This window comes from Oncorhynchus nerka, linkage group LG10 (genome assembly GCF_034236695.1).
Source record: "Oncorhynchus nerka isolate Pitt River linkage group LG10, Oner_Uvic_2.0, whole genome shotgun sequence".
Classification (NCBI taxonomy): domain Eukaryota; kingdom Metazoa; phylum Chordata; class Actinopteri; order Salmoniformes; family Salmonidae; genus Oncorhynchus; species Oncorhynchus nerka.
The window spans coordinates 91,207,321-91,235,095 of NC_088405.1; the positions used below are offsets into that span (position 1 = coordinate 91,207,321).

Consider the following 27,775-nt stretch of genomic DNA (forward strand, 5'->3'; position numbering starts at 1 on the left):
TTTCACCTGTAGCTGTTGTAGCTGTTTCATCTGTAGCTGTTTCACCTGTAGCTGTTGTAGCGGTTTCATCTGTAGCTGTTTCACCTGTAGCTGTTGTAGCTGTTTCACCTGTAGCTGTTGTAGCTGTTTCACCTGTAGCTGTTGTTGCTGATTCACCTGTAGCTGTTTCACCTATAGCTGTTGTAGCTGTTTCACCTGTAGCTGTTTCACCTATAGCTGTTGTAGCTGTTTCACCTATAGCTGTTGTAGCTGTTTCACCTGTAGCTGTTTCACCTATAGCTGTTTCACCTGTAGCTGTTTCACCTGTAGCTGTTTCACCTATAGCTGTTGTAGCTGTTTCACCTATAGCTGTTGTAGCTGTTTCACCTGTAGCTGTTTCACCTGTAGCTGTTTCACCTGTAGCTGTTGTAGCTGTTTCACCTGTAGCTGTTTCACCTATAGCTGTTGTAGCTGTTTCACCTGTAGCTGTTTCACCTGTAGCTGTTGTAGCTGTTTCACCTGTAGCTGTTTCACCTGTAGCTGTTGTAGCTGTTTCACCTGTAGCTGTTGTAGCTGTTTCATCTGTAGCTGTTTCACCTGTAGCTGTTTCACATGTGGTTGTTTCACCTATAGCTGTTTCATCTGTAGCTGTTTCACCTGTAGCTGTTGTAGCTGTTTCACCTGTAGCTGTTTCACCTGTAGCTGTTGTAGCTGTTTCACCTGTAGCTGTTTCACCTGTAGCTGTTGTAGCTGTTTCACCTGTAGCTGTTTCACCTATAGCTGTTGTAGCTGTTTCACCTGTAGCTGTTTCACCTGTAGCTGTTGTAGCTGTTTCACCTGTAGCTGTTTCACCTGTAGCTGTTGTAGCTGTTTCACCTATAGCTGTTGTAGCTGTTTCACCTGTAGCTGTTGTAGCTGTTTCACCTGTAGCTGTTTCACCTATAGCTGTTGTAGCTGTTTCACCTGTAGCTGTTGTAGCTGTTTCTCCTGTAGCTGTTTCACCTATAGCTGTTGTAGCTGTTTCACCTGTAGCTGTTTCACCTGTAGCTGTTGTAGCTGTTTCACCTGTAGCTGTTGTAGCTGTTTCACCTGTAGCTGTTTCACCTGTAGCTGTTGTAGCTGTTTCACCTGTAGCTGTTGTAGCTGTTTCACCTGTAGCTGTTTCACCTATAGCTGTTGTAGCTGTTTCACCTGTAGCTGTTTCACCTTTAGCTGTTGTAGCTGTTTCACCTGTAGCTGTTGTAGCTGTTTCATCTGTAGCTGTTTCACCTATAGCTGTTGTAGCTGTTTCACCTGTAGCTGTTGTAGCTGTTTCATCTGTAGCTGTTTCACCTGTAGCTGTTGTAGCTGTTTCATCTGTAGCTGTTTCACCTGTAGCTGTTGTAGCTGTTTCACCTGTAGCTGTTGTAGCTGTTTCATCTTTAGCTGTTTCACCTGTAGCTGTTGTTGCTGATTCACCTGTAGCTGTTTCACCTATAGCTGTTGTTTCACCTGTAGCTGTTTTACCTGTAGCTGTTGTAGCTGTTTCACCTGTAGCTGTTTCACCTATAGCTGTTGTAGCTGTTTCACCTATAGCTGTTGTAGCTGTTTCACCTGTAGCTGTTGTAGCTGTTTCACCTATAGCTGTTTCACCTGTAGCTGTTTCACCTATAGCTGTTGTAGCTGTTTCACCTGTAGCTGTTTCACCTGTAGCTGTTTCACCTGTAGCTGTTTTAGCTGTTTCACCTGTAGCTGTTGTAGCTGTTTCACCTGTAGCTGTTGTAGCTGTTTCACCTATAGCTGTTGTAGCTGTTTCACCTGTAGCTGTTGTAGCTGTTTCACCTATAGCTGTTTCACCTATAGCTGTTTCACCTGTAGCTGTTTCACCTGTAGCTGTTGTAGCTGTTTCACCTATAGCTGTTTCACCTGTAGCTGTTCCACCTGTAGCTGTTGTAGCTGTTTCACCTATAGCTGTTTCACCTATAGCTGTTTCACCTATAGCTGTTTCACCTGTAGCTGTTGTAGCTGTTTCACCTATAGCTGTTTCACCTGTAGCTGTTTCACCTGTAGCGCTATAATCCATTTCTTCTGATGATTGATGTTATGAAACATATTTCTCTCACGGCTTGAATCCAACCAGAATCATTTCACTCCCTTAAGAGACGTGTGGATATGTGGATGCTGCTCATTTAGTCTTTTTCTCAACTGTACATCCTTCGGAAAAGAAAAGATTCTATGTAGAACCTAAAAGGGTTCTTCAACTGTCCCCATAGGAGAACCCTTTCTGGTTCAATGTAGAAGCCTTTTGGTTCCAAGTAGAACCATTTTGGGTTCAATGTAGAATCCTTTCCACAGAGGGTTCTACATGGAACCCAAAAGGGGTTGTCATTTCCTATGTCATTTTCTATGAGAAGGCTGTGAAATGTGAATCTGACAGCTTTACTGGAGTGTGTGTGTGTGTGTGTGTGTGTGTGTGTGTGTGTGTGTGTGTGTGTGACTGGGGGGGTAACATGTTGTGAAAGGCACAGCTGGGACACACATTGGCTCATTAAAACTGACTAAATCACTGAGTGATTATGAAATGCGGAATTGAAAGAGAGCGGATTTGGAATGATTGGCCTATTACTGGGATTGTATCTGAATAGCAGCCATCACTTGTATCTGAGTAGCAGCCATCACTTGTATCTGAGTAGCAGCCATCACTTGTATCTGAGTAGCAGCCATCACTTGTATCTGAGTAGAAGCCATCACTTGTATGTGAGTAGCAGCCATCACTTGTATCTGAGTAGAAGCCATCACTTGTATCTGAGTAGCAGCCATCACTTGTATCTGAGTAGCAGCCATCACTTGTATCAGAGTAGCAGCCATCACTTGTATCTGAGTAGAAGCCATCACTTGTATGTGAGTAGCAGCCATCACTTGTATCAGATCAAATCAAATTTTATTTGTCACATACACATGGTTAGCAGATGTTAATGCGAGTGTAGCGAAATGCTTGTGCTTCTAGTTCCGAAAATGCAGTAATAACCAACAAGTAATCTAACTAACAATTCCAAAACTACTGTCTTATACACAGTGTAAAGGGATAAAGAATATGTACATAAAGATATATGAATGAGTGATGGTACAGAGCAGCATAGGCAAGATACAGTAGATGGTATCGAGTACAGTATATACATATGAGATGAGTATGTAAACAAAGTGGCATAGTTAAAGTGGCTAGTGATACATGTATTACATAAGGATGCAGTCGATGATATAGAGTACAGTATATACGTATGCATATGAGATGAATAATGTAGGGTATGTAACATTATTGTTTAAGGTGGCTAGTGATATATTTTACATAATTTCCCATCAATTCCCATTATTAAAGTGGCTGGAGTTGAGTCAGTGTCAGTGTGTTGGCATCAGCCACTCAATGTTAGTGGTGGCTGTTTAACAGTCTGATGGCCTTGAGATAGAAGCTGTTTTTCAGTCTCTCGGTCCCAGCTTTGATGCACCTGTACTGACCTCGCCTTCTGGATGATAGCGGGGTGAACAGGCAGTGGTTCGGGTGGTTGTTGTCCTTGATGATCTTTATGGCCTTCCTGTAACATCGGGTGGTGTAGGTGTCCTGGAGGGCAGGTAGTTAGCCCCCGGTGATGCGTTGTGCAGACTTCACTACCCTCTGGAGAGCCTTACGGTTGTGGGCGGAGCAGTTGCCGTACCAGGCGGTGATACAGCCCGCCAGGATGCTCTCGATTGTGCATCTGTAGAAGTTTGTGAGTGCTTTTGGTGACAAGCCAAATTTCTTCAGCCTCCTGAGGTTGAAGAGGCGCTGCTGCGCCTTCTTCACGATGCTGTCTGTGTGAGTGGACCAATTCAGTTTGTCTGTGATGTGTATGCCGAGGAACTTAAAACTTACTACCCTCTCCACTACTGTTCCATCGATGTGGATAGGGGGGTGTTCCCTCTGCTGTTTCCTGAAGTCCACAATCATCTCCTTAGTTTTGTTGACGTTGAGTGTGAGGTTATTTTCCTGACACCACACTCCGAGGGCCCTCACCTCCTCCCTGTAGGCCGTCTCGTCGTTGTTGGTAATCAAGCCTACCACTGTTGTGTCGTCCGCAAACTTGATGATTGAGTTGGAGGCGTGCGTGGCCACGCAGTCGTGGGTGAACAGGGAGTACAGGAGAGGGCTCAGAACGCACCCTTGTGGGCCCCCAGTGTTGAGGATCAGCGGGGTGGAGATGTTGTTGCCTACCATCACCACCTGGGGGGCGGCCCGTCAGGAAGTCCAGTACCCAGTTGCACAGGGCGGGGTCGAGACCCCGCCCTGAGTAGCAGCCATCACTTGTATCTGAGTAGCAGCCATCACTCGCCGTCTCTTCTCTCTTTCTCTGTTTCCATCTTATATATACTGCAATCCACTCCCAATCATGTTCTCTTTCACTTGCTCTCTCTCTCCCTCCCCCTCCCCCTCTCTCTCTCCCCCTCTCTCTCCCTCTCTCTCTCTCTGTTTCTCTGTATCTCTCTCTCTCTCTATCTCTCTCTTTCTCTTCCCTTCTCTTTCTCTCTATCTCACCATACCTCCCTCTCTCCCCCACCCTCGTTACCTTCCCCCTCTCTCTCTCTCTCTCTTTCTCTTTCTATCTCACCATACCTCCCTTTCTCCCCCACCCTCGTTACCTTTCTCTCTTCCCCCTCTCTCTTTCTCTTTCTATCTCACCATACCTCCCTTTCTCCCCCACCATCGTTACCTCTCTCTCTGACTCTCAGGCAGGGGGAAAGCACTACCACCCCACCTGTGCCCGTTGTGCCCGCTGTCTCATGATATTTACAGAAGGAGAGGAGATGTACCTGACAGGTGAGTAAGGCTCTCTTCCTGTTGATGATAACACCATCATTAAATAATTAGTCATATACTAATTATATAAGTATTTTAATAATGATATTTTCAACGTATTGTATCATTGACTTTGACCTACAATGCACTTCGATGGTGAGTCCTATTCGCTTATGCAGTCATACGGTGGTAATTTGCTCTTGGTGACATTGGTCCAATGCGATTGATCGCTAATGAATTAGCAGTGGGGGATGCCCAACCACCATGTACTTCCAGTAGTCAGTATTGGATGACCAGGACAGACTCCTCAGAGGGAGGTTCAGACTACTGCACAGCAGGGCCCTGGCCTGTCTTTACTTTGAATTATGGCAGTTCTATAAACAGTCTCCCACCATTATTGATCACAGCTGTACTGTACATGATTGAATAGACTGGCCTTAACTGTCTATTCTACAGAGCCTCTGATGGCCACTCAATATAGCTGTGAAGAAGTGGTCTGCTGGATTCTCATCACCGATCAGCTCCATCAAATGGCACCCTAGTCCCTATATAGTGCACTACTTTGACCAGAGCTCCATGGCACCCTAATCCCTATATAGTGCACTACTATTGACCAGAGACCTATGGTCAAAAGTAGTGCACTATGTAGGGCATAGGAACACAGCGACAGGGACACTTCCAGGGTTCAGACAATGCTAAACCATTCTACTCCACATCATCAACATGCTACTCCCCATCATCAACATGCTACTCCCCATCATTAACATGCTACTCCCCATCATCAACATGCTACTCCAAATCATCAACATGCTACTCCACATCATCAACATGCTACTCCACATCATCAACATGCTACTCCCCATCATCAACATGCTACTCCCCATCATTAACATGCTACTCCCCATCATCAACATGCTACTCCAAATCATCAACATGCTACTCCACATCATCAACATGCTACTCCCCATCATCAACATGCTACTCCACATCACATCATTAACATGCTACTCCCATCATCATTAACATGCTACTCCCCATCATCAACATGCTACTCCCCATCATTAACACGCTACTCCACATCACATGCTACATCATCAACCCATCATCATCAACATGCTACTCCACATCATCAACATGCTACTCCACATCGTCAACATGCTACTCGCCATCATCAACATGCTACTCCACATCATTAACACGCTACTCCACATCATCAACATGCTACTCCACATCGTCAACATGCTACTCCCCATCATCAACATGCTACTCCACATCATTAACACGCTACTCCACATCATCAACATGCTACTCCCCATCATCAACATGCTACTCCACATCATCAACACGCTACTCCACATCATCAACATGCTACTCCACATCATTAACATGCTACTCCCCATCATTAACACGCTACTCCACATCATCAACATGCTACTCCACATCATTAACACGCTACTCCACATCATCAACATGCTACTCCACATCGTCAACATGCTACTCCCCATCATCAACATGCTACTCCACATCATTAACACGCTTGTCACGAACCGGCTCAAAGCCCGTAACAAAGGGAGACAACGTGGAGATAAGGAGTAGAAAAATATATATTTATTAACTAAAGCAAATAAATATAATGTACAATGGTGTGTGTAATCAGTAATCAGTAGTGTAAGTGAGTGTTTTGCATGCATGAATGTGATAATGCAGGGTGATGAAAGGTGCCAAAGCAAACAAACAAACAAACGGCCACCAAGAACCACAACACAATCTACAGAGGGTGTCTGCATGGAGAGAGTCTCCTCCATAAATGGGGAAGTGGTGTATTTATCCTGGGAGACACCGGGCCCAGGTGTTTCCCATGTAGCTGACGACCCTCCCAACTCCGCCCACCAGCATCCTAATAAGGAAATAACAGAGAGAATACAGCAGACAGAGTGGGAGGGTCGTCACATCCCCCCCCATAAAACCGGGGACCAACAAGGACCCCGGAACAACATACTGGCCTCTGCGTCCCAAATTTACGAGGGGTTATGTGTTCACACCTCCACCTGCACCAACCAACCTCCTCCTCCCCAGACCTCAGCAACCTTTGTGCATAGGAAGCAATATTTTAAGAGGAAAGAAGAACACAAGACCAGGAGGGAACAGACAGGAAAGATAGAACATGACAACCCGAAACAATGGTCAGTCATGTAAACATTCAGGAACATGGCACAAAAGACCAACAGCTACAAGCTCCAACGAAAAGAACATCAGGGTCCTTCTTAATTTTTACAACTCACAACGATTCATAGTCACTTCCAGCGATTCATAGTCACTTCCAGCGATTCATAGATTTCACGTGCCCTACTCGTCAGTGGCACCTGCCAATAGCCTTTTAACAGGTCAAATTTGCTCACAAACTTAGCTGCACCGACTTGATCAACACAGTCCTCCATCCGAGGAAGAGGAAATGAATCTGGCTTTGTGACACTGTTTATCTTACGGTAGTCCGTACAAAAACGGTTTGTTCCATCCGGTTTCCTGATCAAGATACAGGGAGAAGCCCAACTGGAGAAAGAAGGCTCTGCTATCTTACTCTCCAGCATGTACTTGACCTCAGCATCCAGACAACGTAGTTTCTCTGAATCAGACCAACCATCTCTTTCCGCCCATCAACAGGTAGGTGAGTGAGAAGACTGTCTAAAATATCCAGTGTTTCTGAATTTTTCAATCTACCCTGCAATATACAATCGTCAGGACCAGGAACATCTTCCTCCTCATGCACAGATCTAGCACGACAAGAACCCAAGGAAACAACGGTATCAGCCAAAAGAACAGGTTTATACCGTCCTCTGTAGAATCCCACTGTTCAGTCTCAGAGGAACGTGCATAATAGGGTTTTAACAGATTTACATGGCACAGCTGGTGTGCTTTCCTCCGTTCTGGAGTGGCAACTAGATAAATTTGCTCAGTGTACTGGCGCACCACTGTATATGGACCTTGAAACTTGGCTTGAAAAGGAGAACCAACAATTGGCAGCAGAGCAAGAACCTGGTCACCTGGACTAAAGTGACGAGGCTCAGTTCGGCGATCAAATATGCCCTTCATCCTCTCCTGTGAAGATGATAACTTCTCTTTAGCCATTTCACCAGCGGTGTACAGCCGTCGCCGGAAATCACACACATACGATAACAGGGACTGAGGAGGCTCGGGAGACTTCCAGTCATCCTGGAGAACAGATAAAAGTCCACGCACCCTATGTCCAAACACAAGGTCATTTGGACTGAAACCTGTGCTCTCCTGTGAAACTTCCCTAGCGGCTAACAGTAAACAAGGCAACCCCTCCTCCCAATCCTTATCCATCTCAGTACAATAAGTTCTCAACAAAGACTTAAGTGTTTGATGGAAACGTTCCAGTGCTCCTTGACTTTGCGCGTGATAGGCGCTAGACAAATTGTGTTTAATATGGAGCTGTTGAAGAACCTGGGTGGTCTGACACATCACAGTGAACAGGTAACTGCTACCCTTTTTAGAACGAGGCAGAGGACCCACACAGTCAATAATCAGATACTCAAAAGGTTGGCTGAGTACAGGAATAGGAAATAATGGTACTGGTTTAATTGCTTGATTAGGCTTACCAGTTAATTGACAGGTGTGACAAGTTTTGATAAAATCAGAAACATCCCTCTTTAATCTAGGCCAAAAGAAATGTCTTAATATGCGATTGTAGGTTTTCCTCACCCCCATATGTCCAGCCACGTCGCTGTGAGAAGTTTCCAACACCAACTCACGAAGCTTAACTGGTACAACAACCTGACTAATTGCCTCCCCCAGAAAAACACTATCATGAGACACCCACTTTCTCATCAGGAATCCCAACAAATGACGGCTTAGTGGAAACCACTGGAGATGGAAACACGACAGGCCATACACGCGCACCAGCCAAGTTATTCCCAAGGATAACATCGATACCCTCAATAGGCAACGAAGGACGCACACCCACAACAACTTCACCCTTCACCAGCCCACAATCCAACATCAGTTTATGCAATGGAACTGACAGAGTGTTCAAACCTATTCCCCTAATTAGAACACTATTCCCCGAATCAGTCTCAGCAGAAAAGGGTAACACAGACTCCAACACAAATGATTCAGAGGCACCTGTGTCTCTCAGGATCTTCACTGGCACAAGGTCTTTACTTCCTAACATAGACACAAAACCTTCTGTAATGAAAGGTAAATAGTCTGGATCAATATGGACTTTCACATTCTCCTGGGCCTGAGGAAATGAGTCATGAATGAATTGATGTGGAACAGGTGCAGCTAACGCAGTAGGCTTAGATTTAGCGTAAGCACCCTTGACCTGAGAAGTGGACATTCGTTTTTCCAATGACCTGAACCTTGACAGTAGTGACACTCCTGCCCAAAGTCAGCTTTACCATGGGAGTCAGGTTCAACCCTAGTTGAATAGAACTCTGCCCGAGAACCAAAGTATCTCGGTGAGCGAAGCCCAAATCTATCCGAACGCCCCCACTCTTTCCGAATACGGGGTTCTGCAAAGACACTTTTGTGAGTCAACACATACTCGTCTGCCAAAACTGCAGCTTCAGCAACATTCTTTACTTTCTGTTCATTAATATACGTGGCAATACGATCAGGAATTGTGTCCTTAAATTGCTCTAACATAATCAGATCACACAGCCCTTGGAAAGTCACAACTGCAGAGGCGGAACACCAGCGATTAAACTGTAAAGACAACTGTCGCGCAAACTCAACATGAGTTTGGTTATCATCCCCTTTTAAAGTTCTAAATCGTTGGCGGTAAGCCTCAGGGACCAATTCATAAATCTGTAACACAGCTGTTTTAACTTTATCATAACTGGCACTATCGTGTACACTAAGAGCTGAATATGCTTCCTGCGCTTTACCAGTCAGCACACATTGCAACATTAAAGTGCGGTCAGAATCAGGCCAACTCCTAGCGTCAGCAACCCGCTCAAACAACGAAAAGAATGTCTCGGGGTCCCTTTCATTAAACCGAGGCAATAACCGTAAGTTCCCAACAATATCAAATGTCTCTGGGGCACGACCAAAAGCGGAACTACCCCTAGGTAAATCTGGGTCACCTTCCCAAAACAAACTCTCCCCTGAGATCTTTCCTTCCCTAACCAACTTTATACGTTCTTGTTGCAATTTGATTTTAGCACGCTCCATCTCTTGTTTAAATGCCAATTCCTTTTCATATTTTACACGATCATGCTCTAGCTTCTCACGATCATGCTCCAGCTGTAACAAAAGCAGTTCTTTCTGCTGTTCAAAAAGAAGGCTACTAGGACTAACCGATGGAATGTCCATTGTAACGTTATGGGGAGACGACAAATCCTCAGCAGAGGCTGGCCCAGTGGTAACTTCAAGAATACCACTCTCCATCAGATTGGCCTTCAATATCAACCCAATAGAATTCTTTAGACGTTTATCACTAATCTCAACCTTGTAGTGTTCCGCGACCTTCAACAGCTGTTCTTTAGTACCTAAATCTAACAATTCCTCTGATGGAGAGCGAATGAACGTATCTACATAAGACGCCATAATCACAAAAAAAAAAAAAAAAAAAAAAAATCTGGCTCTTCCCTTCTGCTGAGCACACCAGACCACAACCCGAGAATTGACAATCACCCTGAGTACCACAGAAAAGAGATGAGATACGGAGCTTCCCCAAAACCTACAATAACTCAACCCTAGTCTTCGTGCAGATTTGCGGTGGGAATTTACGCACTGTAGCCCGCTGGCAAGGAAATAGAACTCCCCAGCATGCTGGCAAATTCCACCAAGCCACGGATGTGCCCCCGAGACAACTGCTCAGTCCACAGACACCACACAAAAATAACAAACATTAACCATGCCCAACATATTCCAAAAAATGAAACACGTCGCTAAACCTATCAGGGGAAAAAGGCTATAGCTCCGGGTAGCAAGTTCCACTACCCTACCCAAATCTCCCACCGAGGTACACAGCCGATTTACTCACCTCAGACTGACTTCCCAACAGAAAGTAGAACAAGAGTTTACAGGCTAGGCAGGGCCTGGAAACTAACCATTATCTCTCTCCAACGCAGCACACAAACCAAACCACAAAGGCAACCAATACTGGGCCTATCAAACTCAACCACAATATGCAAACACGTACCTCCACGGTCTCCCAAACCAGTAGTTCAAAGATCCCGGACGAGCCCCCACTTGTCACGAACCGGCTCAAAGCCCGTAACAAAGGGAGACAACGTGGAGATAAGGAGTAGAAAAATATATATTTATTAACTAAAGCAAATAAATATAATGTACAATGGTGTGTGTAATCAGTAATCAGTAGTGTAAGTGAGTGTTTTGCATGCATGAATGTGATAATGCAGGGTGATGAAAGGTGCCAAAGCAAACAAACAAACAAACGGCCACCAAGAACCACAACACAATCTACAGAGGGTGTCTGCATGGAGAGAGTCTCCTCCATGAATGGGGAAGTGGTGTATTTATCCTGGGAGACACCGGGCCCAGGTGTTTCCCATGTAGCTGACGACCCTCCCAACTCCGCCCACCAGCATCCTAATAAGGAAATAACAGAGAGAATACAGCAGACAGAGTGGGAGGGTCGTCACAACGCTACTCCACATCATCAACATGCTACTCCCCATCATCAACATGCTACTCCACATCATCAACACGCTACTCCACATCATCAACATGCTACTCCACATCATTAACATGCTACTCCCCATCATCAACATGCTACTCCCCATCATCAACATGCTACTCCCATCATCAACATGCTACTCCACATCATCAACATGCTACTCCACATCATCAACATGCTACTCCACATCGTCAACATGCTACTCCACATCATCAACATGCTACTCCCCATCATCAACATGCTACTCCCCATCGTCAACATGCTACTCCACATCATCAACATGCTACTCCACATCGTCAACATGCTACTCCACATCATCAACATGCTACTCCCCATCATTAACATGCTACTCCACATCATCAACATGCTACTCCACATCATCAACATGCTACTCCACATCATCAACATGCTACTCCACATCATTAACATGCTACTCCCCATCATTAACATGCTACTCCACATCGTCAACATGCTACTCCACATCATCAACATGCTACTCCCCATCATCAACATGCTACTCCCCATCGTCAACATGCTACTCCACATCATCAACATGCTACTCCACATCGTCAACATGCTACTCCACATCATCAACATGCTACTCCCCATCATCAACATGCTACTCCACATCGTCAACATGCTACTCCACATCATCAACATGCTACTCCAAATCATCAACATGCTACTCCACATCATCAACATGCTACTCCACATCATTAACACCCTACTCCACATCATCAACATGCTACTCCACATCATCCACAGGGGGGCGACTCAATATTAGGAAAGTGTTCTTAATGTTTGCTATACTGAGTGTATATATTGGATATAATGTGTCGTATTATACAGGAAGCATTTGAAAAAGAGATCTAGGTCTCAATATGTCTTCCCTGTTAAAATAAAGATGAAACAAATGCTACTCTCTAACACTCAACATTAGCAGCATGTTATAGCATAGGAGCACACAGCCCCCAAGGTTAATTTATGAGGGGGACCTCAAGGAGGGCTGAGTGATCGGGGCTCTAGGGAGCCACTCAATTACCAGCCACGTAACAAAGGCCAGTGAATCAATCCAACACGCTGCGTGGCTGGGATGAGAAGTGGCATGTTGTTAAAGGTAGAGATCCTACAGAGCTTTTGTTCTGATTTATTTCTGCCTAGGCTACCTCCCAGGTTCTATTATAGGCTACCTCCCAGGTTCTATTGTAGGCTACCTCCCAGGTTCTATTATAGGCTACCTCCCAGGTTCTATTATAGGCTACCTCCCAGGTTCTATTATAGGCTACCTCCCAGGTTCTATTATAGGCTATCTCCCAGGTTCTATTATAGGCTACCTCCCAGGTTCTATTACAGGCTACCTCCCAGGTTCTGTTATAGGTTACCTCCCAGGCTCTGTTATAGGCTACCTCCCAGGCTCTGTTATAGGCTACCTCCCAGATTCTATTATAGGCTACCTCCCAGGTTCTGTAATAGGCTACCACCCACGCTCTGTTATAGGCTACCTCCCAGGCTCTGTTATAGGCTACCTCCCAGGTTCTGTTATAGGCTACCTCCCAGGCTCTGTTATAGGCTACCTCCCAGGCTCTGTTATAGGCTACCTCCCAGGCTCTGTTATAGGCTACCTCCCAGGCTCTGTTATAGGCTACCTCCCAGGCTCTGTAATAGGCTACCACCCAGGCTCTGTTATAGGCTACCTCCCAGGCTCTGTTATAGGCTACCTCCCAGGCTCTGTTATAGGCCACCTCCCAGGCTCTGTTATAGGCTACCTCCCAGGCTCTGTTATAGGCTACCTCCCAGGCTCTGTTATAGGCCACCTCCCAGGCTCTGTTATAGGCTACCTCCCAGGCTCTGTTATAGGCTACCTCCCAGGTTCTGTTATAGGCTACCTCCCAGGCTCTGTTATAGGCTACCTCCCAGGTTCTTTTATAGGCTACCTCCCAGGCTCTGTTATAGGCTACCTCCCAGGCTCTGTAATAGGCTACCTCCCAGGTTCTGTTATAGGCTACCTCCCAGGCTCTGTTATAGGCTACCTCCCAGGCTCTTATAGGCTACCTCCCAGGCTCTGTAATAGGCTACCTCCCAGGTTCTATTATAGGCTACCTCCCAGGTTCTATTATAGGCTATCTCCCAGGTTCTATTATAGGCTACCTCCCAGGTTCTATTACAGGCTACGTCCCAGGTTCTATTATAGGCTACCTCCCAGGTTCTATTACAGGCTACCTCCCAGGTTCTATTATAGGCTACCTCCCAGGCTCTGTTATAGGCTACCTCCCAGGCTCTGTTATAGGCTACCTCCCAGGCTCTGTTATAGGCTACCTCCCAGGCTCTGTTATAGGCTACCTCCCAGGCTCTGTAATAGGCTACCTCCCAGGCTCTGTTATAGGCTACCTCCCAGGCTCTGTTATAGGCTACCTCCCAGGCTCTGTTATAGGCCACCTCCCAGGCTCTGTTATAGGCTACCTCCCAGGCTCTGTTATAGGCTACCTCCCAGGCTCTGTTATAGGCTACCTCCCAGGTTCTGTTATAGGCTACCTCCCAGGTTCTTTTATAGGCTACCTCCCAGGTTCTTTTATAGGCTACCTCCCAGGCTCTGTTATAGGCTACCTCCCAGGCTCTGTAATAGGCTACCTCCCAGGTTCTGTTATAGGCTACCTCCCAGGCTCTGTTATAGGCTACCTCCCAGGCTCTTATAGGCTACCTCCCAGGCTCTGTAATAGGCTACCTCCCAGGTTCTATTATAGGCTACCTCCCAGGTTCTATTATAGGCTATCTCCCAGGTTCTATTATAGGCTACCTCCCAGGTTCTATTACAGGCTACGTCCCAGGTTCTATTATAGGCTACCTCCCAGGTTCTATTACAGGCTACCTCCCAGGTTCTATTATAGGCTACCTCCCAGGCTCTGTTATAGGTTACCTCCCAGGCTCTGTTATAGGCTACCTCCCAGGCTCTGTTATAGGCTACCTCCCAGGCTCTGTTATAGGCTACCTCCCAGATTCTATTATAGGCTACCTCCCAGGTTCTGTAATAGGCTACCTCCCACGCTCTGTTATAGGCTACCTCCCAGGCTCTGTTATAGGCTACCTCCCAGGCTCTGTTATAGGCTACCTCCCAGGCTCTGTTATAGGCTACCTCCCAGGCTCTGTAATAGGCTACCTCCCAGGCTCTGTTATAGGCTACCTCCCAGGCTCTGTTATAGGCTACCTCCCAGGCTCTGTTATAGGCTACCTCCCAGGCTCTGTTATAGGCTACCTCCCAGGCTCTGTTATAGGCTACCTCCCAGGCTCTGTTATAGGCTACCTCCCAGGCTCTGTTATAGGCTACCTCCCAGGCTCTGTTATAGGCTACCTCCCAGGCTCTGTTATAGGCTACCTCCCAGGCTCTGTAATAGGCTACCTCCCAGGTTCTGTTATAGGCTACCTCCCAGGTTCTTTTATAGGCTACCTCCCAGGTTCTTTTATAGGCTACCTCCCAGGCTCTGTTATAGGCTACCTCCCAGGCTCTGTAATAGGCTACCTCCCAGGTTCTGTTATAGGCTACCTCCCCCTGTTATAGGCTCTCCCAGGCTCTTATAGGCTACCTCCCAGGTTCTGTTATAGGCTACCTCCCAGGCTCTGTTATAGGCTACCTCCAGGCTCTGTAGGCTACCTAGGCTACCTCCCAGGCTCTGTTATAGGCTACCTCCCAGGCTCAGGCTACCTGTTATAGGCTACCTACCTCCCAGGCTCTGTTATAGGCTACCTCCCAGGCTCTGTTATAGGCTACCTCCCAGGTTCTGCTACCTCCCATAGGCTACCTCCCAGGTTCTATTATAGGCTACCTCCCAGGTTCTTTTATAGGCTACCTCCCAGGTTCTTTATAGGCTACCTCCCAGGCTCTACCTCCCAGGCTCTGTAATAGGCTACCTCCCAGGTTCTGTTATAGGCTACCTCCCAGGCTCTGTTATAGGCTACCTCCCAGGCTCTTATAGGCTACCTCCCAGGCTCTGTAAGGCTACCTCCCAGGCTACCTCCCAGGTTCTATTATAGGCTACCTCCCAGGTTCTATTATAGGCTATCTCCCAGGTTCTATTATAGGCTACCTCCCAGGTTCTATTACAGGCTACGTCCCAGGTTCTATTATAGGCTACCTCCCAGGTTCTATTACAGGCTACCTCCCAGGTTCTATTATAGGCTACCTCCCAGGCTCTGTTATAGGTTACCTCCCAGGCTCTGTTATAGGCTACCTCCCAGGCTCTGTTATAGGCTACCTCCCAGGCTCTGTTATAGGCTACCTCCCAGATTCTATTATAGGCTACCTCCCAGGTTCTGTAATAGGCTACCTCCCACGCTCTGTTATAGGCTACCTCCCAGGCTCTGTTATAGGCTACCTCCCAGGCTCTGTTATAGGCTACCTCCCAGGCTCTGTTATAGGCTACCTCCCAGGCTCTGTAATAGGTTACCTCCCAGGCTCTGTTATAGGCTACCTCCCAGGCTCTGTTATAGGCTACCTCCCAGGCTCTGTTATAGGCCACCTCCCAGGCTCTGTTATAGGCTACCTCCCAGGCTCTGTTATAGGCTACCTCCCAGGCTCTGTTATAGGCTACCTCCCAGGCTCTGTTATAGGCTACCTCCCAGGCTCTGTTATAGGCTACCTCCCAGGTTCTGTTATAGGCTACCTCCCAGGCTCTGTTATAGGCTACCTCCCAGGCTCTGTAATAGGCTACCTCCCAGGTTCTGTTATAGGCTACCTCCCAGGTTCTTTTATAGGCTACCTCCCAGGTTCTTTTATAGGCTACCTCCCAGGCTCTGTTATAGGCTACCTCCCAGGCTCTGTAATAGGCTACCTCCCAGGTTCTGTTATAGGCTACCTCCCAGGCTCTGTTATAGGCTACCTCCCAGGCTCTTATAGGCTACCTCCCAGGCTCTGTTATAGGCTACCTCCCAGGCTCTGTAATAGGCTACCTCCCAGGTTCTGTTATAGGCTACCTCCCAGGCTCTGTTATAGGCTACCTCTCAGGCTCTGTTATAGGCTACCTCCCAGGCTCTGTAATAGGCTACCTCCCAGGTTCTGTTATAGGCTACCTCCCAGGCTCTGTTATAGGCTACCTCCCAGGCTCTTATAGGCTACCTCCCAGGATCTGTAATAGGCTACCTCCCAGGCTCTGTAATAGGCTACCTCCCAGGCTCTGTTATAGGCTACCTCCCAGGTTCTTATAGGCTACCTCCCAGGCTCTGTTATAGGCTACCTCCTAGGTTCTTATAGGCTACCTCCCAGGTTCTGTTATAGGCTACCTCCCAGGCTCTGTTATAGGCTACCTCCCAGGCTCTGTTATAGGCTACCTCCCAGGCTCTTATAGGCTACCTCCCAGGCTCTGTTATAGGCTACCTCCTAGGTTCTTATAGGCTACCTCCCAGGTTCTGTTATAGGCTACCTCCCAGGCTCTGTTATAGGCTACCTCCCAGGCTCTGTTATAGGCTACCTCCCACGTTCTATTATAGGCTACCTCCCAGGTTCTGTAATAGGCTACCTCCCAGGTTCTTATAGGCTACCTCCCAGGCTCTGTTATAGGCTACCTCCTAGGTTCTTATAGGCTACCTCCCAGGCTCTGTTATAGGCTACCTCCCAGGCTCTTATAGGCTACCTCCCAGGCTCTTATAGGCTACCTCCCAGGCTCTGTTATAGGCTACCTCCTAGGTTCTTATAGGCTATGGTTGGAACATGGTATTCAGGCAGTATCTCAGACAGATCAGATGTTTATTTATTTATTAGGATCCCAATTAGCCGAGGCAAATGACGACAGCTAGTCTTACTGGGGTCCGACACGTAATGAAAAGACATTACAGACAAAATACTTTACAATTTACACCCTTTTAAAAAGATAGACTGTACAACGTACAGTACAGTTGTGTATCACCCTACAGCCTGGGGAACCTGCAGGATCTATGATATCCAGGCTGTTGCTACTTCTCTGTCATTATCATTATCTGTTGCTATGCGCTGAAGAGCACTGAGGAGCGCTATGGAGCACTATGGAGCGCTGAGGAGCGCTGAGGAGCACTGAGGAGCGCTGTGGAGCGCTGTGGAGCACTGTGGAGCACTGAGGAGCACTGAGAAGTACTGAGGAATGCTGAGGAGCACTGAGGAGCACCGAGGAGTACTGAGGAACACTGAGGAGTACTGAGGAGTACTGAGGAGTGCTGAGGAGCACTGAAGAGTAGCATGACATTAGTGGTTTAGTGTTTCCACCCCTACCAGGGGAAATAGAATCACCTTTTAATCTCTGTGTGTGTATGTGTGTGTGTGCGAGCTGGGGAGACAGACAGGAAGACAGACAGACAGACAGACAGACAGACAGACAGACAGACAGACAGACAGACAGACAGACAGACTCCAAGCCTCTCTCAGATATAACACTTACTCTGTCATCTTAGATGTATGGCTGTTGTTGAAAAGTGCTGATCTACAGACACATGCGGTTGATTGTTGTGTGCTAAGAAGTTACTGAAGCGCAGTAGAAACACTGAGAAATGTGGCCTTCCTCTCCTTTCCCCGATAATAAACAGCACCCCAGTGGTTTTACAGTATTGTAACTGTAGTAGCCATCCTGTAGAGAGGAATGAATGTCAAGTTCTTTTTGAAAAACAGTATGTTTGACTGTGGGTGTGTCTTTGCAACAGGTTGCGAGGTGTGGCATCCTGTGTGTAAACAAGCAGCTCGATTGGAGAAGAAACTCAGAGTGAGTATTATTATTTTTTTTTGTAAAAAAAATAATTATTTAACTAGGTAAGTCAGTTAAGAACAAATTTGTATTTACATTGACGGCCTACACCGGATGACGCTGGGCCAATTGAGCACGGCCCTATGGGACTCCCAATCACGGCCGGTCGTGATACAGCCTGGATTCGAACCAGAGTGTCTGTAGTGACGCCTCCTGCACTGAGAAGCAGTGCTATTGCATTTCCCAGACTGTTACAACACCTTGACCTGGTCAACCATAGAGCCCCACCGGTACTACACTACTATGTCCTCCTAGAAACTCTCTCTTCTTCCTGTTGTTGTGTGTTGGAGTATGATAGAGCAGAGTCGCTGTAGGGAGAGGATCTGAGGTAACGCTGGGGTGTTGTTCATCCAAGTTATCCTCTGTCAGTGTTTTGTCTCCCTTAGCCGAAGTCTGACCTCTGCAGGCTCACTCTGACACGTGTGTGTGTGTGTTCCCACAGTTCAGACGTACCTCGGAGGCCTCCGTATCTCCCCCTGGGTCCAGCATCGGCTCCCCGAGCCGCATCATCTGTGTGAGTAGTCTGTCGCCAAGGCATCGCCATGGTTATTTGATTACACGTACGCCTTCTGTTGGCTGCCAGCCTGTCTTAGAGGCGGAGCCCTCTTTACAGGATCTGAGCCAGTTGTCATTCACATGGGTCGACAGACCACCATGTGCAGTTGTCTGTGGCTTCAGGTGATTCTGTGTTTTTGGGGGGAAAACACTGTTTGTTATATCCTGTGTGGTATTGATGTATGTTAAAGGAGGTCACATCATTTCTCCATTGTGACAGTTGCTCTGTGAAGTTGACATTCCACAAGGTATACTTATGCCAGCAGAGTATGTATCATTCCGGAAGGTATACTTATGCCAGCAGAGTATGTATCATTCCGGAAGGTATACTTATGCCAGCAGAGTATGTATCATTCCAGAAGGTATACTTATGCCAGCAGAGTATGTATCATTCCAGAAGGTATACTTATGCCAGCAGAGTATGTAACATACCACAAGGTATACTTATGCCAGCAGAGTATGTAACATTCCGGAAGGTATACTTATGCCAGCAGAGTATGTGAGCGGAGTTGTAGGAAATTCCGCTCATCGCTCATGGAGCCGTGCTTGCGCTTCACGTCCTTTCCAAAAGCTCCATTAAAAACCTCTCTGCGCTTCACGTCCTTTCCAAAAGCTCCATTAAAAACCTCTCTGCGCTTCACGTCCTTTCCAAAAGCTCCATTAAAAACCTCTCTGCGCTTCACGTCCTTTCCAAAAGCTCCATTAAAACCCTCTCTGCGCTTCACGTCCTTTCCAAAAGCTCCATTAAAAACCTCTCTGCGCTTCACGTCCTTTCCAAAAGCTCCATTAAAAACCTCTCTGCGCTTCACGTCCTTTCCCTTTCCAAAAGCTCCATTAAAAACCTCTCTGCGCTTCACGTCCTTTCCAAAAGCTCCATTAAAAACCTCTCTGCGCTTCACGTCCTTTCCAAAAGCTCCATTAAAAACCTCTCTGCGCTTCACGTCCTTTCCAAAAGCTCCATTAAAAACCTCTCTGCGCTTCACGTCCTTTCCAAAAGCTCCATTAAAAACCTCTCTGCGCTTCACGTCCTTTCCAAAAGCTCCATTAAAAACCTCTCTGCGCTTCACGTCCTTTCCAAAAGCTCCATTAAAAACCTCTCTGCGCTTCACGTCCTTTCCAAAAGCTCCATTAAAAACCTCTCTGCGCTTCACGTCCTTTCCAAAAGCTCCATTAAAAACCTCTCTGCGCTTCACGTCCTTTCCAAAAGCTCCATTAAAAACCTCTCTGCGCTTCACGTCCTTTCCAAAAGCTCCATTAAAAACCTCTCTGCGCTTCACGTCCTTTCCAAAAGCTCCATTAAAAACCTCTCTGCGCTTCACGTCCTTTCCAAAAGCTCCATTAAAAACCTCTCTGCGCTTCACGTCCTTTCCAAAAGCTCCATTAAAAACCTCTCTGCGCTTCACGTCCTTTCCAAAAGCTCCATTAAAACCCTCTCTGCGCTTCACGTCCTTTCCAAAAGCTCCATTAAAAACCTCTCTGCGCTTCACGTCCTTTCCAAAAGCTCCATTAAAAACCTCTCTGCGCTTCACGTCCTTTCCAAAAGCTCCATTAAAAACCTCTCTGCGCTTCACGTCCTTTCCAAAAGCTCCATTAAAAACCTCTCTGCGCTTCACGTCCTTTCCAAAAGCTCCATTAAAAACCTCTCTGCGCTTCAAACGTCCTTTCCAAAAGCTCCATTAAAAACCTCTCTGCGCTTCACGTCCTTTCCAAAAGCTCCATTAAAAACCTCTCTGCGCTTCACGTCCTTTCCAAAAGCTCCATTAAAACCCTCTCTGCGCTTCACGTCCTTTCCAAAAGCTCCATTAAAAACCTCTCTGCGCTTCACGTCCTTTCCAAAAGCTCCATTAAAAACCTCTCTGCGCTTCACGTCCTTTCCAAAAGCTCCATTAAAAACCTCTCTGCGCTTCACGTCCTTTCCAAAAGCTCCATTAAAAACCTCTCTGCGCTTCACGTCCTTTCCAAAAGCTCCATTAAAAACCTCTCTGAGCTTCACAGAAAAAAAAAGCTACCGCTCCAAAATTCGCTCCATCAATTAAAATCACAATTTAACCAACACCAACCTATTTTTCTTGACTACCTGGACCTACCCTTTGGTTTTGAAGCATTGTAAACATGAAAAGGTGAATGTAAGAAGCGCTCATCATTTCAAATAGGCTACATGTCATATTAAACAGCATATATAGGTCAGGAGCCAGACAGGAAGCCAGACAGGGAGCCAGACAGGGAGACAGACAGGGAACCTAAGAAGAAACGAAAATGAATTCTTTAGGCTATATTATTTCAATTATTATCAAGGCTATAGCCTACAAATAAATCCATTGTGAAGCATTTATGAGTGCCACACAATAGGCTGATAGTGACATCAAGAGCTCAGCATTTAAATCAACATGAAAAACCAAAACAGCCCTATCTAGTGCAAACAAACACAGAGACAGGAACAATCACTCATGAAACACTCAAAGAATATGGCTGCCTAAATATGGTTCCCAATCAGAGACAACAATAAACACCTGCCTCTGATTGAGAACCACGCCAGGCAACCATAGACTTTCCTAGACTACTCTACTATACCACAATCCCATAACCCACAAAAACCCCAAGACAAAACACACCACATAAATAACCCATGTCACACCCTGGCCTAACCAAAATAATAAAGAAAACACAAAATACTAAGACCAGGGCATGACACTAAATAAACTAAAGTTAACAAAAATCTAATTAAAACTAACACAATAAAAATAAATAACGAGGCTGTATACAGGGGTACCGGTACCGAGTCAATGTGCAGGCGTACAGGTTAGTCAAGGTAATCTGTACATGTAGGTAAGGGTAAAGTGACTATGCATAGATAATAAACAGTGAGTAGCAGCAGTGTTAAAACAAAGGGGGATAGGGGGCAGTGTCCATGTAAATTGTCCGGGTGGCCATTTGATTAATTGTTCAGCAGTCTTATGACTTGGGGGTAGAAGCTGTTAAGGAGCCTTTTGGTCCTAGACATGGTGCTCCGGTACCGCGTGCCGTGCGGTAGCAGAGAGAGCAGTCTATGACTTGGGTGACTGGAGTCTTTTACCATTTTTAGGGCCTTCCTCTGACACCGCCTGGTATAGAGGTCCTGGATGGCTGGAAGCTTGGTCCCAGTGATGTACTGGGCCGTACGCACGACCCTATGTAGCGCCTTAAGATCGGATGCTGAGCAGTTGCCATACCAGGCGGTGAAGCAACCGGTCAGGATGCTCTCGTTGGTGCAGCTGTAGAACTTTTTGAGGATCTGGGGAAATATGCCAAATCTTTTCAGTCTCTTGAGGAGGAAAAGGTGTTGTCGTGCCCTCTTCATGACTGTCTTGGTGTGTTTGGACCATGATAGTTTGTTGGTGATGTTGACACCAGGGAGCGTGAAACTCTCTACCAGCTCCACTACAGCCCCTGTCGATGTGAATGGGGGCGTGTTCGACCCTCCTTTTCCTGTAGTCCACGATCAGCTCCTTTGTCTTGCTCACATTAAGGGAGAGGTTGTCCTGGCACCACACTGCCAGGTCTTTGACCTCCTCTCTATAGGCTGTCTCATCATTTTGTTGTGTCGTCAGCAAACTTAATGATGGTGTTGGAGTCATGCCTGGCCATACAGTTGTGGGTGAACAAGGAGTACAGGAGGGGACTATGTACGCACCCCTGATGGGCCCCAGTGTTGAGGATCAGCGTGGCGGATGTGTTGATGCTTACCCTCACCACCTGGGGGCGACCTGTCAGGAAGTCCAGGATCCAGTTGCAGAGGGAGATGTTTAGTCCCAGGGTCCTTAGCTTATTGATGAGCTTTGAGGGAACTATGGTGTTGAATGCTGAGCTGTAGTCAATTAATGACTTTCTCACATAGGTGTTCCTTTTGTCCAGGTGGGAAAGGGCAGTGTGGAGTGCGATTGAGATTGTGTCATCTGTGGATCTGTATTTGAATTGGAATGGGTCTAGTGTTTCTGGGATGATGGTGTTGATGTGAGCCATGACCAGCCGTTCAAAGCACTCCATGGCTACCGAAGTGAGTGCTACGGGGCTGTAGTCATTTAGGCAGGTTACCTTCGCTTTCTTGGGCACAGGGACTATGGTGGTCTGCTTGAAATGTGTTATAGCAAATAGACACACACCCCTACCCCGTGTCTTACCAGACGAAGTAGCTGTTCTGTCTTACCGATGCAATGAAAACCCAGGCAGCTCTATATTATCCGTGTCGTCGTAGGACCACGACTCTGTGAACCGTAAGATATTACAGTTTTTAATATCCCATTTGTAGGATAGTTTTGAACGGAGCTCAACCAGTTTATTCTCCAGTGATTGCACATTGGACAATAGAACGGATGGTGGAGGCGGTTTTACCCACTCGCAGACCAATCCTCACAAGGCACTCCGACCTCCGCCCCTCGTGTCTCTGTATTTTCTTCACGTAAATGACAGGGATTTGAGCCTGGTCTCGGGGAAGCAGTATATCATTCGCGTCGGACTCATTAAAGAAAAAATCTTCATCCAGTTCGAGGTGAGTAATCTCTCTTGCTCTTGGTCGTCATCTTTGTAAGTCACCTTGATTTAGTACCTGTGTGTTTTATCAGTTTCTTTATGAAAATATTTAGTGAACTCCATGACAGTATCTAATGCAAAGGGTTATAGCAGTACGCAAGTAGACTACAAATGCGTGCTGGGCCGGGCATGCCCTGAGCTTGTGAAATGAGCACTACTGGTGCAAAATTGGAATCTATGAGAAGGTCGATGCTTCAGCCTTTGGGAATCTCGCTTCGTGCTCCAGTCAAATTGGGAATGCTCCGCTCCAGCCCCGCCCCTCTCTCCGCTCCAGCTCCGCCCCTCGTTCCGCTCCAGCTCCGCCCCTCGCTCCGCTCCAGCTCCGCCCCTCGCTCCGCTCCAGCTCCGCCCCTCTCTCCGCTCCAGCTCCGCCCCTCGCACAGCTCCAACTCCGCCCCTCGCTCCGCTCCAGCTCCGCCCCTCGCTCCGCTCCAGCCCCGCCCCTCGCTCCGCTCCAGCCCCGCCCCTCGCTCCGCTCCAGCTCCGCCCCTCGCTCCGCTCCAGCCCCGCCCCTCGCTCCGCTCCAGCCCCGCCCCTCGCTCCGCTCTGCTCAGATACTCTGTGTGCCACTAAAGAGGAAAACTGCCATGGTAAACAACTTGTTTAGATATTATGCCGTTGTTGAGTTGTTGTTGGTTTGGACCAAAGTCCTGGGAGAGCTGTGGCCACTCTCCAGCGATCTCTCTTCCATAGGGTTTGGCTTTGTTTGTTTCTGGGATGTCTCTGCGGTCAGTGTGTGTGGGTGTGTGTTTTCTCTGTCTTACCCAGGGTGCCATCAGCAGCTTGCAGCTGACGCTGATCCGGTCTCCCCTCCGGATCTCTCAGTCTGTCAACGCAAGCTTCGTCCTCTCTGTCTGTCTGTCTGTCTGTCTGTCTGTCTGTCTGTCTGTCTGTCTGTCTGTCTGTCTGTCTGTCTGTCTGTCTGTCTTACACCTGCTTCTCCATGTTCTGTCTCGTTCTGTGTCCTCTCTACAGGCCAAAGTGGAAAACGAGGTCCTAAGTTACAAAGATCTGGCCGCACTGCCTAAGATTAAAACTATTTGTGACGTGCAGCGGCCCGATCTCATTCCCTGTGAGTCTAATCACAGATACTCCTCTGATGACAGACTAGAACGCTACAGCTATGGGGAGGTACTGATACGCTAGTGCTACTCTAGTTGACCTCTGTGTGTGCTTATGTATGTGTGTGTGCGTGATGCCCACTGCCCTGTGCCCTCTTCTCTCTGTGTCCTCCTCTCCCTTTGTCCTCCTCTCCCTGTGCCCTCTTCTCCCTGTGTCCTCCTCTTTCTGTGCCCCTGTGCCCTCTTCTCTCTGTGTCCTCCTCTCCCTGTGTCCTCCTCTCCCTGTGTCCTTCTCTCCCTGTGTCCTCCTCTCCCTTTGTCCTCCTCTTTCTGTGCCCCTGTGCCCTCTTCTCTCTGTGCCCTCTTCTCTCTGTGCCCTCTTCTCTCTGTGCCCTCCTCTCCCTGTGTCCTCCTCTCCCTGTGTCCTCCTCTCCCTGTGTCCTCCTCTCCCTGTGTCCTCCTCTTTCTGTGCCCCTGTGCCCTCTTCTCCCTGTGTCCTCCTCTCCCTGTGTCCTCCTCTCCCTGTGTCCTCCTCTTTCTGTGCCCCTGTGCCCTCTTCTCCCTGTATCCTCCTCTCCCTGTGTCCTCCTCTTTCTGTGCCCTCCTCTCCCTGTGTCCTCCTCTTTCTGTGCCCCTGTGCCCTCCTCTCCCTGTGTCCTCCTCTCCCTGTGCCCCTGTGCCCTCTTCTCCCTGTGTCCTCCTCTCCCTGTGTCCTCCTCTCCCTGTGCCCCTGTGCCCTCTTCTCTCTGTGTCCTCCTCTCCCTGTGTCCTCCTCTCCCTGTGTCCTCCTCATTCTGTGCCCCTGTGCCCTCTTCTCTCTGTGTCCTCCTCTCCCTGTGTCCTCCTCTCCCTGTGCCCTCTTCTCTCTGTGTCCTCCTCTCCCTGTGCCCTCTTCTCTCTGTGTCCTCCTCTCCCTGTGCCCTCTTCTCCCTGTGTCCTCCTCTCCCTGTGCCCTCTTCTCCCTGTGTCCTGCTCTTTCTGTGCCCCTGTGCCCTCTTCTCTCTGTGTCCTCCTCTCCCTGTGCCCTCCTCTCCCTGTGTCCTCCTCTCCCTGTGTCCTCCTCTCCCTGTGTCCTCCTCTTTCTGTGCCCCTGTGCCCTCTTCTCTCTGTGTCCTCCTCTCCCTGTGTCCTCCTCTCCCTGTGTCCTCCTCTCCCTGTGTCCTCCTCTCCCTTTGTCCTCCTCTTTCTGTGCCCCTGTGCCCTCTTCTCTCTGTGCCCTCTTCTCTCTGTGCCCTCTTCTCTCTGTGCCCTCCTCTCCCTGTGTCCTCCTCTCCCTGTGTCCTCCTCTCCCTGTGTCCTCCTCTCCCTGTGTCCTCCTCTTTCTGTGCCCCTGTGCCTCTTTCCCTCTTCTCCCTGTGTCCTCCTCTCCCTGTGTCCCTCCTCTCCCTGTGTCCTCCTCTTTCTGTGCCCCTGTGCCCTCTTCTCCCTGTATCCTCCTCTCCCTGTGTCCTCCTCTTTCTGTGCCCTCCTCTCCCTGTGTCCTCCTCTTTCTGTGCCCCTGTGCCCTCCTCTCCCTGTGTCCTCCTCTCCCTGTGCCCCTGTGCCCTCTTCTCTCTGTGTCCTCCTCTCCCTGTGTCCTCCTCTCCCTGTGTCCTCCTCATTCTGTGCCCCTGTGCCCTCTTCTCCCTGTGTCCTCCTCTCCCTGTGTCCTCCTCTCCCTGTGCCCCTGTGCCCTCTTCTCTCTGTGTCCTCCTCTCCCTGTGTCCTCCTCATTCTGTGCCCCTGTGCCCTCTTCTCTCTGTGTCCTCCTCTCCCTGTGTCCTCCTCTCCCTGTGCCCTCTTCTCTCTGTGTCCTCCTCTCCCTGTGCCCTCTTCTCTCTGTGTCCTCCTCTCCCTGTGCCCTCTTCTCCCTGTGTCCTCCTCTCCCTGTGCCCTCTTCTCCCTGTGTCCTGCTCTTTCTGTGCCCCTGTGCCCTCTTCTCTCTGTGTCCTCCTCTCCCTGTGCCCTCCTCTCCCTGTGTCCTCCTCTCCCTGTGTCCTCCTCTCCCTGTGTCCTCCTCTTTCTGTGCCCCTGTGCCTGCTGTCTCTGTGTCCTCCTCTCCCTATGTCCTCCTCTTTCTGTGCCCCTGTGCCTGCTGTCTCTGTGTCCTCCTCTCCCTGTGTCCTCCTCTCCCTGTGCCCCTGTGCCCTCTTCTCTCTGTGTCCTCCTCTCCCTGTGTCCTCCTCTCCCTGTGTCCTCCTCATTCTGTGCCCCTGTGCCCTCTTCTCTCTGTGTCCTCCTCTCCCTGTGTCCTCCTCTCCCTGTGCCCTCTTCTCCCTGTGTCCTCCTCTCCCTGTGCCCTCTTCTCTCTGTGTCCTCCTCTCCCTGTGCCCTCTTCTCCCTGTGTCCTCCTCTCCCTGTGCCCTCTTCTCCCTGTGTCCTCCTCTTTCTGTGCCCCTGTGCCCTCTTCTCTCTGTGTCCTCCTCTCCCTGTGCCCTCCTCTCCCTGTGTCCTCCTTTCCCTGTGTCCTCCTCTCCCTGTGTCCTCCTCTTTCTGTGCCCCTGTGCCTGCTGTCTCTGTGTCCTCCTCTCCCTGTGTCCTCCTCTTTCTGTGCCCCCTGTGCCTGCTGTCTCTGTGTCTCCCTGTTGCTCCCTCCCCCAGCTTCCCTCTTTAGCCCCTTTGTGTGTGTGTGTGGATGTAGCGTGGTCACAAAACCATGTTAAAACATCACTACATCCTCGTGAGCCTCCTGCTTTGGCCACAGATGTGAATTGATCAGACTTCGAGAGACACTCGCTGAACAATTTGTCAATTACACGCTTCATACTTTCGCGCTGTGGCCTTTGTAACTAAATGTACTATTTATTGAGATTATTTTACATTGGTAAACCAAAGCCGCAAACAAAATGGATTCTTCATGTTTACTGTGAGGGTTTCTATGTACTATGTAACCCTATTAAAAACGGCATTGCAAAAAGGACTTTAAGTCATATTATTCATGGTTTAGTAAGCTCACGGATACCATTTGATCTATCCCATGTTTGGCTCTGAATAGCATTCTGCTAAGTCATTCTGGAGAGCATGGTGCTATTGGCTGACTGATTCCACTGCTCTCTCTTCACTCCTCTCCTGTCCTCTACGGTCTCTGGGAACTCTCTCTCCAAACTCTCAGGTAATTACATTCCATGCACTACTGCACTGAATCACTTGACAGGGAGGGGATGGCTGAAGGGGAATGAGAGGGTGTGTGTGGGATATACTGTTGGGTCCATGTGATGACGGTAGCCATAGAAGAGGCACAGAGCTCTCAACTGACTTGATTAAATAACTATTAGATGAAAGAATGTACACAAGTAAACAATGTGGTGTTAGCAAGGGTGACAGACAGACAGACAGACAGACAGACAGACAGACAGACAGACAGACAGAGCCCTTCAGACAGACAGAGCCCTGCAGACAGACA

At 48.2% G+C, this 27,775-nt stretch overlaps 1 pseudogene; it reads left to right on the top strand.

Moving 5' to 3' along the window:
• LOC115117996 (actin-binding LIM protein 3-like) overlaps window positions 1-27,775 on the top strand; it is a 183,982-nt pseudogene that overhangs the window by 123,782 nt on the left and 32,425 nt on the right.